Source organism: Pristiophorus japonicus, chromosome 5, assembly GCF_044704955.1.
Source record: "Pristiophorus japonicus isolate sPriJap1 chromosome 5, sPriJap1.hap1, whole genome shotgun sequence".
Classification (NCBI taxonomy): domain Eukaryota; kingdom Metazoa; phylum Chordata; class Chondrichthyes; family Pristiophoridae; genus Pristiophorus; species Pristiophorus japonicus.
In genome coordinates, this window is record NC_091981.1 from 260,987,084 (window position 1) to 260,999,933 (window position 12,850).

The 12,850-nt window shown below is 47.4% G+C and overlaps 1 protein-coding gene across 1 annotated transcript in view; it reads left to right on the forward strand.

Annotated features, from left to right (window-relative positions):
• adarb2 (adenosine deaminase RNA specific B2 (inactive)) overlaps window positions 1-12,850 on the forward strand; it is an 832,900-nt gene that overhangs the window by 740,329 nt on the left and 79,721 nt on the right. The window lies entirely within an intron of this gene.

Sequence of the window (12,850 nt, forward strand, 5' to 3'; positions counted from 1 at the left end):
TTGCTGGGTAAAATATATTTGGAGGCCTATCAAGACCAACACAGGAGGGACAGCCTTACTTAAGTGTGATTAGGAAAAGGTTTTGTGTGCAAATGGACTCCACGGATTAAACGCGCAAAGGGAAAATTTAGGGCTAATGTCATGAAGTTCTTCACACAAAGGGTGTCACTTTCACCTTCACCGCTCGGGCAGTAAACAAACCCACAATGTTGACTGCCCGCCCCGTTATAGAAACCACCCGATCCTCATTTTGGCCCAAGTGGCGAAGATGAAAATTATCCTCAAAGGGTGACAGAACCATGGGTTGGGTTTCCCAGCAGAGTAACGGAGGCAGAACCCTTGAAACATTCCAAAAACAACGGGATTTTGTCGGTGGAGGGGAATCATAAATAGCTTCTCCATGGATAGGCTAGGGTGGGCTGAATGGTCTTCCTCATCCATTGCAAAATTGCAAAATTGAAGAGGGAAATCTCCCTTTCCATTCTCTTTTGGCTCTCACTCTGTTCTCACGCCCATATTTACTGACAGTCAATGACCATGACTTTTGACACGCCTCGGGACGTTTCACTACGTTAAAGGCGCTATATAAATACACGTTATTGTTGAATGATATTTGTTGCTTGATATAATTATTGCAATGCCTGACCTGAGTTGGCTGGAGAAATGGGTGACACTGATTCCTCACACATACTATTGCCTTCTGCTACCTTGGCCCTAAACTCTGCAATTCCCTCCCTAAACCTCTCCAACTCTACCATTCTCTCCTCCTCTAAGATGCTCCTTAAAAACTATCTCTTTGACCAAACTTGTGGTCACCTGTCCGACTATTACTTTATGTGGCTCGGTGTCAAATCTTGTTTGTTAACGCCTTGGGATAATTTTACTACGTTAAACCCGCTATATAAATGCAAGTTATTGTTGTCCGTTTAATCTGCTGCTCACCTTTGATTGTTTAATAGACCATTGAGTCAGCATGTGCAATGTCTGCCCTTGCTTGGTTCTCTTGCTTTGCCTTTTCGCTGCTGTTGTGCACTTGCAAATTTTAAAGAAAATAAATCGTTCTGGAGGAAAATTCCTTTCATCAAATAATCTTCGAGGAATGATGAGGAGAATTTTTTTTTTACGCGGTGAGTTGATATGATCTGGAATACCCTTAATGGAGCAAGCAGCGTCAGGGGAGGGCACTGAATGTCACTTGGATGCTGCTCCGTCACCTGCCTTGTCCCGTAGGCTGACATGACTTGACTATTCTGGGAGGTGGGGTTGCCAGGTCCAAAACATAATCCCCATCTTGGACCGCCCCCTCCCCACTCTTGTGGGACCTATTCTTGACCTTCAGAAGCCTTCTGCATTTCTTCTCACTCATCATGATACCTTTCAACATAACCATACAGGTCCCTGTGAGGCCTGGATTGCGGGAGCCCCCAGTGCAGGAAGTACCCATCCTTGGCCCTGTCACCCTCCACATCAGTGACCTTGTTTGTGGAGGTTGGGGCGGGGGGGAGGGGGGCAGTGAGGTTCAGGGCCACAGGAACCTCCCAGGAAAAGTTGGATCCTGGTGTGTCCAGGTACCTGGCCATTTTCCGGACTTTCACTTCACTATCTCCGGAAGGGCCATGGAATTTTGGTCCTTTATTTAGTCACTTTATTTCAACAGTGTTTCTGGGAGGAATGTGTTACTCCCCCACTTCAGAACCTGTGTCTGCACCTACCTGAAAAAGCCAGTGGGATATAATGTTCTAGTGGCACAAAAGCATTAACAATCCCTTCACAAGGTCAATTGCTGCTCTCAATAAGCAGAAAGCATTCACTTTGAAACTTTCTTTCCCAAGTAGATGAAATGGATTAGTTTTGGATCTAGATATTGAAGGAGTGTACTTGTCTGTTCAATGGAAGGTGGACTTTTCCTTCAGCATCCCCCATTTCAAACAGTAATTTGTGTTTGCGATGTATTCCATTTGCAGTGGCATTGCTTTTTCTTTTTCTACGTAACTTTTTTTGGGGTTCTCAATGACTACTTCACAAAGCTATTATGCATTGAGGTGTATTTTCCTGGATATTCTATGGATCCTTTGTGGAGTTGGGTTTTCCCACATCTCCAAGGCTTGGCAGAATGTGTCACGCTGCTTGTAAAAGGGGTAGAAACATAGAAACATAGAAAATAGGTGCAGGAGCAGGCCATTCAGCCCCTCTAGCCTGCACCGCCATTCAATGAGTTCATGGCTGAACATGAAACTTCAGTACCCGCTTCCTGCTTTCTCGCCATAACCCTTGATCCCCCGAGTAGTAAGGACTTCATCTAACTCCCTTTTGAATATATTTAGTGAATTGGCCTCAACTACTTTCTGTGGTAGAGAATTCCACAGGTTCACCACTCTCTGGGTGAAGAAGTTTCTCCTCATCTCGGTCCTAAATGGCTTACCCCTTATCCTCAGACTGTGACCCCTGGTTCTGGACTTCCCCAACATTGGGAACATTCTTTCTGCATCTAACCTGTCTAAACCCGTCAGAATTTTAAACGTTTCTATGAGGTCCCCTCTCATTCTTCTGAACTCCAGTGAATACAAGCCCAATTGATCCAATCTTTCTTGATAGGTCAGTCCCGCCATCCCGGGAATCAGTCTGGTGAACCTTCGCTGCACTCCCTCAATAGCAAGAATGTCCTTCCTCAAGTTAGGAGACCAAAACTGTACACAATACTCCAGGTGTGGCCTCACCAAGGCCCTGTACAACTGTAGCAACACCTCCCTGCCCCTGTATTCAAATCCCCTCGCTATGAAGGCCAACATGCCATTTGCTTTCTTAACCGCCTGCTGTACCTGCATGCCAACCTTCAATGACTGATGTACCATGACACCCAGGTCTCGTTGCACCTTCCCTTTTCCTAATCTGTCACCATTCAGATAATAGTCTGTCTCTCTGTTTTTACCACCAAAGTGGATAACCTCACATTTATCCACATTATACTTCATCTGCCATGCATTTGCCCACTCACCTAACCTATCCAAGTCACTCTGCAGCCGAATAGCATCCTCCTCGCAGCTCACACTGCCACCCAACTTAGTATCATCCGCAAATTTGGAGATACTGCATTTAATCCCATCGTCTAAATCATTAATGTACAATGTAAACAGCTGGGGCCCCAGCACAGAACCTTGCGGCACTCCACTAGTCACTGCCTGCCATTCTGAAAAGTACCCGTTTACTCCTACTCTTTGCTTCCTGTCTGACAACCAGTTCTCAATCCACGTCAGCACACTACCCCCAATCCCATGTGCTTTAACTTTGCACATTAATCTCTTGTGTGGGACCTTGTCGAAAGCCTTCTGAAAGTCCAAATATACCACATCAACTGGTTCTCCTTTGTCCACTTTACTGGAAACATCCTCAAAAAATTCCAGAAGATTTGTCAAGCATGATTTCCCTTTCACAAATCCATGCTGACTTGGACCTATCATGTCACCATTTTCCAGATGCACTGCTATGACATCCTTAATAATTGATTCCATCATTTTACCCACTACTGAGGTCAGGCTGACCGGTCTATAATTCCCTGTTTTCTCTCTCCCTCCTTTTTTAAAAAGTGGGGTTACATTGGCTACCCTCCACTCCATAGGAACTGATCCAGAGTCAATGGAATGTTGGAAAATGACTGTCAATGCATCCGCTATTTCCAAGGCCACCTCCTTAAGTACTCTAGGATGCAGGCCATCAGGCCCTGGGGATTTATCTGCCTTCAATCCCATCAATTTCCCCAACACAATTTCCCGACTAATAAAGATTTCCCTCAGTTCCTCTTCCTTACTAGACCCTCTGACCCCTTTTATATCCGGAAGGTTGTTTGTATCCTCCTTAGTGAATACCGAACCAAAGTACTTGTTCAATTGATCCGCCATTTCTTTGTTCCCCGTTATGACTTCCCCTGATTCTGACTGCAGGGGACCTACGTTTGTCTTCACCAACCTTTTTCTCTTTACATACCTATAGAAACTTTTGCAATCCGCCTTAATGTTCCCTGCAAGCTTCTTCTCGTACTCCATTTTCCCTGTCCTAATCAAACCCTTTGTCCTCCTCTGCTGAGTTCTAAATTTCTCCCAGTCCCCAGGTTCGCTGCTATTTCTGGCCAATTTGTATGCCACTTCCTTGGCTTTAATACTATCCCTGATTTCCCTAGATAGCCACGGTTGAGCCACCTTCCCCTTTTTATTTTTACGCCAGACAGGAATGTACAATTGTTGTACTTCATCCATGCGGTCTCTAAATGTCTGCCATTGCCCATCCACAGTCAACCCCCTAAGTATCATTCGCCAATCTATCCTAGCCAATTCACGCCTCATACCTTCAAAGTTACCCTTCTTTAAGTTCTGGACCATGGTCTCTGAAATTACTGTTTCATTCTCCATCCTAATGCAGAATTCCACCATATTATGGTCACTCTTCCCCAAGGGGCCTCGCACAATGAGATTGCTAATTAATCCTCTCTCATTACACAACACCCAGTCTAAGATGGCCTCCCCCCTAGTTGGTTCCTCAACATATTGGTCTAGAAAACCATCCCTTATGCACTCCAGGAAATCCTCCTCCACCGTATTGCTTCCAGTTTGGCTAGCCCAATCTATGTGCATATTAAAGTCACCCATTATAACTGCTACACCTTTATTGCATGCACCCCTAATTTCCTGTTTGATGCCCTCCCCAACATCCCTATTACTGTTTGGAGGTCTGTACACAACTCCTACTAACGTTTTTTGCCCTTTGGTGTTCTGCAGCTCTACCCATATAGATTCCACATCATCCAAGCTAATGTCTTTCCTAACTATTGCATTAATCTCCTCTTTAACCAGCAATGCTACCCCACCTCCTTTTCCTTTTATTCTATCCTTCCTGAATGTTGAATACCCCTGAATGTTGAGTTCCCAGCCCTGATCATCCTGGAGCCACGTCTCCGTAATCCCAATCACATCATATTTGTTAACATCTATTTGCACAATTAATTCATCCACCTTATTGCGGATACTCCTTGCATTAAGACACAAAGCCTTCAGGCTTGTTTTATTAACACCCTTTGTCCTTTTAGAATTTTGCTGTACAGTGGCCCTTTTTGTTCTTTGCCTTGGGTTTCTCTGCCCTACACTTTTCCTCATCTCCTTTCTGTCTTTTGCTTTTGGCTCCTTTTTGTTTCCCTCTGTCTCCCTGCATTGGTTCCCATCCCCCTGCCATATTAGTTTAAATCCTCCCCAACAGCACTAGCAAACACTCCCCCTAGGACATTGGTTCCAGTCCTGCCCAGGTGCAGACCGTCCGGTTTGTACTGGTCCCACCTCCCCCAGAACCGGTCCCAATGCCCCAGGAATTTGAATCCCTCCCTGCTGCACCACTGCTCAAGCCACGTATTCATCTGCGCTATCCTGCGATTCCTACTCTGACTATCACGTGGCACTGGTAGCAATCCCGAGATTACTACTTTTGAGGTCCTACTTTTTAATTTAGCTCCTAGCTCCTTAAATTCGTTTCGTAGGACCTCATCCCTTTTTTTGCCTATGTCGTTGGTACCAATGTGCACCACGACAACTGGCTGTTCTCCCTCCCATTTCAGAATGTCCTGCACCCGCTCCGAGACATCCTTGACCCTTGCACCAGGGAGGCAACATACCATCCTGGAGTCTCGGTTGCGGCCGCAGAAACGCCTATCTATTCCCCTCACAATTGAATCCCCTATCACTATCGCTCTCCCACTCTTTTTCTTGCCCTCCTGTGCAGCAGAGCCAGCCACGGTGCCATGAACTTGGCTGCTGCTGCCCTCCCCTGATGAGTCATTCCCCTCAACAGTACCCAAAGCGGTGTATCTGTTTTGCAGGGGGATGACCGCAGGGGACCCCTGCACTACCTTCCTTGCTCTACTCTTCCTGCTGGTCTTCCATTCCCTATCTGGCTGTGGACCCTTTCCCTGCGGTAAGACCAACTCACTACACGTGATACTCACGTCATTCTCAGCATCGTTGATGCTCCAGAGTAAATCCACCCTCAGCTCCAATTCCGTAACGCGGTCCGTCAGGAGCTGGAGGCGGATACACTTCCCGCACACATAGTCGTCAGGGACACCGGAAGCGTCCCTGAGTTCCCACATGGTACAGGAGGAGCATAACACCCGACCGAGCTCTCCTGCCATGTCTTAACCCTTAGATACACTTAAACTGGTAATAACAATGTTAAAAGTTACTGACCAATATAAGAAGAAAAAGAAAAACTACTCACCAATCACCAGCCAATCACTTACCCCCTAGGCTGTGACGTCACCTTTGTTTTTTTGCCTTCTCCCTGTAGCTGCACCGGTACGCCTCTCGCCGACCCCGGACTCGCGCTGCTCCGAGCTCCCGCCTCCTCGACTGACTGCTCGAACTGCTCGACTCCCGCTGGCCTTTATAGGCCTCTCACCGACCCCGGACTCGCGCTGCTCCGAGCTCCCGCCTCCTCGACTGACTGCTCGACTCCCGCTGGCCTTTATAGGCCTCTCGCTGACCCCGGACTCGCGCTGCTCCGAGCTCCCGCCTCCTCGACTGACTGCTCGAACTGCCCGACTCCCGCTGGCCTTTATAGGCCTCTCACCGACCCCGGACTCGCGCTGCTCCGAGCTCCCGCCTCCTCGACTGACTGCTCGAACTGCCTGACTCCCGCTGGCCTTTATAGGCCTCTCACCGACCCCGGACTCGCGCTGCTCCGAGCTCCCGCCTCCTCGACTGACTGCTCGAACTGCTCGACTCCCGCTGGCCTTTTATAGGCCTCTCGCCGACCCCGGACTCGCGCTGCTCCGAGCTCCCGCCTCCTCGACTGACTGGAATTTGTTGGGAGGGAGGTTTTGTGTAATATGATTGGTGAATAGCAAAATATTACAAAAGTGGAAAATAAAAAATTAGCAAGGAAGAAAGCACAGAAAAAGAGGGGAATTGTAAGTCTTTCCCCCGCTGGGTGGGAAGGGAGAAGGTGAATAGTTAAACTGGACTGGCTCCATTCCCTCTCCGTTTCCACCGAATTTGGATTTTAATGCTGCTGATTTGCCGACGGATGAATCTCACCCCGGACTCAAATGGATGCCTCCCGAATGAATGCAAATCGGGGTCCCATGATGTCAATGGAACGCTGATCGCACTTTAACCTGGGCATGAGTGGGGAAGCCGCTGTGATTTCTGGGTCGGTAGCCATCGATAAGTGAAGAGGCCCTCCAAGGTAAGTTGACAACCTTCATTTGTGGGCCCTGGTGGAGCAGGTGTTCTCCTCTGGGCCCCACAAGGAACATCACAGCCTCCCCTCCCCGTGAACTCCACCCTTCCCTCCCGCCAGACCCTCCCGAAACCACCCCCCCACCTCCTCCACACAACCTACCCACTGGCCAGCGAGCCTTCCTTTGGTGCCTCTGGCCGCCGAAACCTCCCGCTCACCACCCGGCTGCTACTTTCCACCCGTTACTGGCGGGCGATCGACTGTCGGCATGCAGGTGAGGCCCAGGCGTTAAAATACTCCGGGCCTCAAACTTAAGCCTGCGAGTGCGGTTTGGCCTCACACGCCTCACGCAACGCCCGGACCCTTCTGAGGTGTCGGGCGGCGGGGGGGAAATGGGGGGGTCTTGGTTATAACCTACTCCAGAGCCTTGAGCAGTTAACCAATGAGGATGAGAATCAAACTGACCAGCTCAATGTTGATGGCAGATTCAGCAGACCCATAGTCATCATTATCATCGAAACGAGGATGACTTGCTTCGCCAAAAAAGGATGAGTTGACAGGTGTTTCAATGAAGGACCTAACATTCCAGGTCCTGAATTATATCCTGAAGGGTGGAAGATGCCTGTGCATGGATTTTTTTTTAACGTGGGGTGGCCGTTGCACACCAGCCACCACACGGGCTTAACAGAGCTAGGTCTTGGTCCAGTGACAAGGGTTATCCAAGACGACTGGAGACCAGCTCTGCTGCATGGACCTAGTGCACACACATATCGCAGTGTGGGCTGGCCCGTGCTGCCCCTGGGCCCCTGGCCCCGAACTCACGCCTCTCCTGGGCCCCGATCACATCCCTCCACAGTCTCTCGCCACTCCTGCTGCATCTGCCCACGCTCCAATCACCGACCTGGACCTTGATGACGTCATTCTTCACTGCTGTCGTCCTCCTGCACCAGCTCGCACTGCTCCCTGAAGTGGCCCCCACGCTGCTCCCGGACCTCCGCTCCTTTTATGGCCCCGACCTGCCGTTGGTGTTCCCACGCAGGTTGGGGCCTCCACGTTGCCATAGTTACAAAATGGAAGACATGGCATCTAAAGACTGGTCTAAAAGTTAAAGTTTCGCATTTTTTTTTTCCAATTTTATGTATGCCACTCACTTTCTTTTCAAATTGACTGCAGTGGTCCATTTATTGGCAGTTCTACTCCTGCACCAGACCACAACACCGAGTTCTCTGGGTGGTTGATTTTTAAATTTATTAAACTGATCTGAAACTGGCAGGAAGAGGACTAGAATAGGAATACTGGGGCTTGCGATACTGTTCAACTACTGATTACAGCTTCAACTTCAATTCAAATGGCATTGCTTGAATCCAAGCGAAGAGTAGGCTGTACCATTACCAGTCAAATCCTCAACACAGAAAAGGCTGATTTCCAGATGAATTCCCTTGATAGCTTTTACTCAAATCTGTATGCATTTGGCAGCTTAACCCTATGTGCAGCAACGGCAAAAGAAAAGGGCTAGAAATTTGCCTCCTGTTAATGCCTCCACGGGGTTAATAATGAGGTGCTACGGGCTTTACGCCTGGGTATTACCGTCTCCCTCGAAATTCCCGTCGAGGTTTGCGGGGCCGGTAACCTCCTAGCACCACGATCACCTGTGGCCAGAGATCATAAGAACATAAGAAATAGGAGCAGGAGTAGGCCTTGCGGCCCCTCGAGCCTGCTCCACCATTCAATAAGATCATGGCTGATCTGATCATGGTCTCAGCTCCACTTCCCTGTCCACTCCCCATAACCCTCTATTCCCTTATCGCTCAAAAATCTGTCTATCTCCGCCTTAAATATATTCAGTGATCCAGCCTCCACAGGTCTCTGGGGCAGAGAATTCAATAGATTTACAACCCTCAGAAGAAATTCTTCTTCATCTCAATTTTAAATGGGCGACCCCTTATTCTAAGACTATGTCCCCTAGTTTTAGTTTTCCCTATGAGTGGAAATATCCTCTCTGCATCTGCCTTGTCGAGCCCCCTCATTATCTTGACGTCATTGTGCTGGGCATCGCCCCAGTAGCGCCCTGGACCATAATGTTGGTTCCGCCCCCTGCAGCATCGCCAGGCGACAACATCGACAGCTGCAGGAGGCATTGTGAGGGAGGCCGGGCACTTGGTGAGCACTATTTGAAGAGGATGATGGTTGCATGGGAAGAAAAGTTTTCTTCCTGCCTAACGTCCAATTTTCAGGATTTTATTGGACCACAATCGACCAGCCCTGCAGTCTGCTCGAGTGCTTGGGGGCTGATCGCCGCAGATCGCGGCTGCCGTCGGCGACAAAGTACTTCGTTTCAATGCAGAGCCTGCAGCGATGACCCTTCCCTTTAAGGGAGGGGAGGAGCCTCTGTTCCCGACAGCGCTGTTGTAGGCATTGGTCAGCGCTGCACCACTACCGCCCCTCTTGCCGGCTTTCGCGCTCCACGGGAAGGAGTAGTGCTTGATTTAGTGCCTCACTTCCTCGAGAGCTAAACCGGAAGTTCGCGTCGGAGTCCCTCACGTAGCACCCGCCGATAATTTTGTGTTACTGCAAAAGTTATCACCCCAAACGGGGCGTTACGCAATTTCTCCCCCAATTTCTTTACGTTTGAACAAATTAGAAGCAGTTATAGCAATGGAGGAGTATGATAACGTATCCATAATAGTGATGTGGTTCCTGTTTGGACAAGATTGAGAATATAACATTCCTGGTTATCACAAGAGGAAAAATAGGGGATGGTTTGGAATATTAATAAAGAATTCTACAACAGCGTCACAACAAAATGGATTTTGTAGAATCAAACAGTACAGCAGGAGGCCATTCAGCCCATCATCTCTGTGCTGGATTTTTGAAAGAACCATCTAATTAGTCCCTTGCTCTTTCCCCATATCCTTGGAAAATTTTCCTTTTCAGGTATACATCCAGTTCTCTTTTGACTATTATTCACCATTGTACCTGCTTCCATCATGCTTTCAGCTAGTGCATTCCAGATCATAACAACTCGTTGCGTAAAAGAAATTATCCTCATCTGGCCCAAGTTCTTTTGCCAATTATCTTAAATCTGTGTCCCCCGGTTATCGACAAACCTCTCCACCTCTCCTCCTTTAATTCACTTGTTAAAACCTACCTCTTTGACCAAGATTTTCGTTACCTGTCCCAATATCTCCTTCTTTGCTTCAGTGTTAGTTTTTGTCTGATTGCTCCCTGTGGAGCTCTTTGGAACGTTTTACTATGTTAAAGGTGCTATATAAATGCAAGCTGACCCTCTTGCCACTGGAAACAGTTTATCCTTATTTACTCCATCAAAATCCTTCAAACTTGTGAACGCCTCCAATAAATCTCCCCTTAACCTGCTCTGCTCTAAGGAGAACAACCCCAGCTTCACCAGTCTCTCCACATTATTGAAGACCCTCATCTCTGGTTCCATTCTCGTAAACCTTCTCTGCAGGGCCTATGAAGTTGCATTAAGACAGAATCCATATGAGTACGGGAGAGAAATGTGCATGACAGACCATTAAACAGTGGAGATGAAATAGAGGTGGAGATTTACAGATAGTTCAGAGAGATCGGCACAAACACCAGTGTTGAGACCCTGGTGCTACTTGTTCACATGCCCTGTTCCAAATTGGCTCGTTGTTCTCCAATACATTGATTTTAAAATCTTCATCCTCATTTTTAAATCTTTCCACAGCCTTGCCCCATTCTATCTTTGAAATATCCTCCAACCTTAAATCTCCTCCTGCGCCCTTTGGGCCTCCAACTCAGGCCTCTGTGCATCCCCCCGCCCCTTACTCCACTTCCCTCCCATCCACCATTGGTGGCAGACCCTTGTCCCTATTCTCTGCAACTCTGCCTTCTACACCTCTCTGCCAATTTATCATAGAATCATACAATGTTACAGCACAGAAAGAGGCCACTCGGCCGTTGAGCCCATACCGCTCTCTGCAAGAGCACTTCAGCTAGTCCCACTCCCCTGCCCTTTCCAAATAGCCCTGAATTGTTTTCCTTTTGAAAGCCACGATTGAATCTGCCTCCACCACCCCTTCGGCCAGTGCATTCCAGATCCTAACCACTCGCTGCGCAACAAAGTCTTTCCTCATGTCACCTTTGTTCTTCTGCCACTCACCCTAAATCTGTGTCCGCTGGGTCCCGACTCCTCCACCAATGGGAACAGTTTCTCTCCATCTACTTTGTTTAGCCTCCTCATGATTTTGAACATCTCCATCAAATCTCCTCTTAACCTTTTCTGCTCCAAGGAGAACAACCCCAGTCTCTCCAGTCTATCCACGTAACTGAAGTTTACTGCTCCCTTAAGATCCATCTTTTTGGTCACCTCTCCTAACTCTTCCAACATGATTTATCATCTGTCCCTTGTTTTTCCATATAGGGTGCTATATAGATGCAAGTTGCTGTTATTGTCTAGTGTATTACCCTCTGCAAGTCTAGCAGTCTACAAACCCTTGGCTCTTAAGTCACCCTTTCCTCCTCCTCCAATATTCCTTTGGTGTCACATGGTCATGGGTTTAAGACCCACTCCAGAGACTTGAGCACAAAATCGAGGCTGACACTCCAGTGCAGTGCTGAGGGAGTGTTGCACTGTCGGAGGTGCCGTCCATGAGATGTTAAAACAAGGCCCCGTCTGCTCTCTCAGGTGAACGTAAAAGATCCCATGGCACTATTTTGAAGAAGAGCAGAGGAGTTTTAGCCAATACTTATCCCTCAATCAACATCACTAAAACAGATTACCCAGTCATTATCTCATGGCTGTTTGTGGGAGCTTGCTGTGCGCTCTTGGCTGCCGCATTTCCTACATCGCAACAGTGACTACACTTCAAGAGTACTTCATTGGTGGTAAAGCGCTTTGTGACATCCAGAGGCTGCGAAAGTCGCTATATAAATACAAGTCCTACTTTTGCCAATAGCCACTGCACCAATGCTCTCTGCCATAAACCTCCTCTGTAGTATCCTCTTCTGTTATTGCTGTGGCGATAAATCAAAATGTTATCAATTTTTCTAATGTCTGGCCTGAACAGTAATAAAATATTTACTTTTCAATTTGACTGTGTGGCTCCAGAATGCTGTATGAGTTCCTCATCAATAATCTTTGAGAGTTTTTTTGTTGCAGGCTTTGCGACTGTTCTTTAATCTAATTTTGGAGGGTTATGAATCCTCAGAGTTTCGCTAAATGTGGACCAATAATCCGTCAGTGCTTTCTACTCACGTATGTCATTTTAATAAAATTATCGAACAGATGAAAATAGGGCCATATGTGATAGAAAAATTACACTCACTTTATTCTGAGTTCCTAACTAATAAATACAATAGTGAAGAGAACAGTTATTCCGCAATCAGGAATCATTTGTATTTTTCTTCAGGTTAAAAAAAATATTTTGACTTGCCCTTAGACGTTTTTTAGGGAACATTAGATAAGTAAGCGAGGGGGAAAGGAATAGAAGGCTGTGTTGACAGGGAGAAATTAAGTAAATAGAGTGGGGGGAGGCTTAAGTGGAGCACAAATCATTTTTGAGGGGGTGAGGGGTATAGAATTACATAGAATTTACAGCGCAGAAACAGGTCTTTCAGTCCACTGACTTGAGCACATAATCTAAGC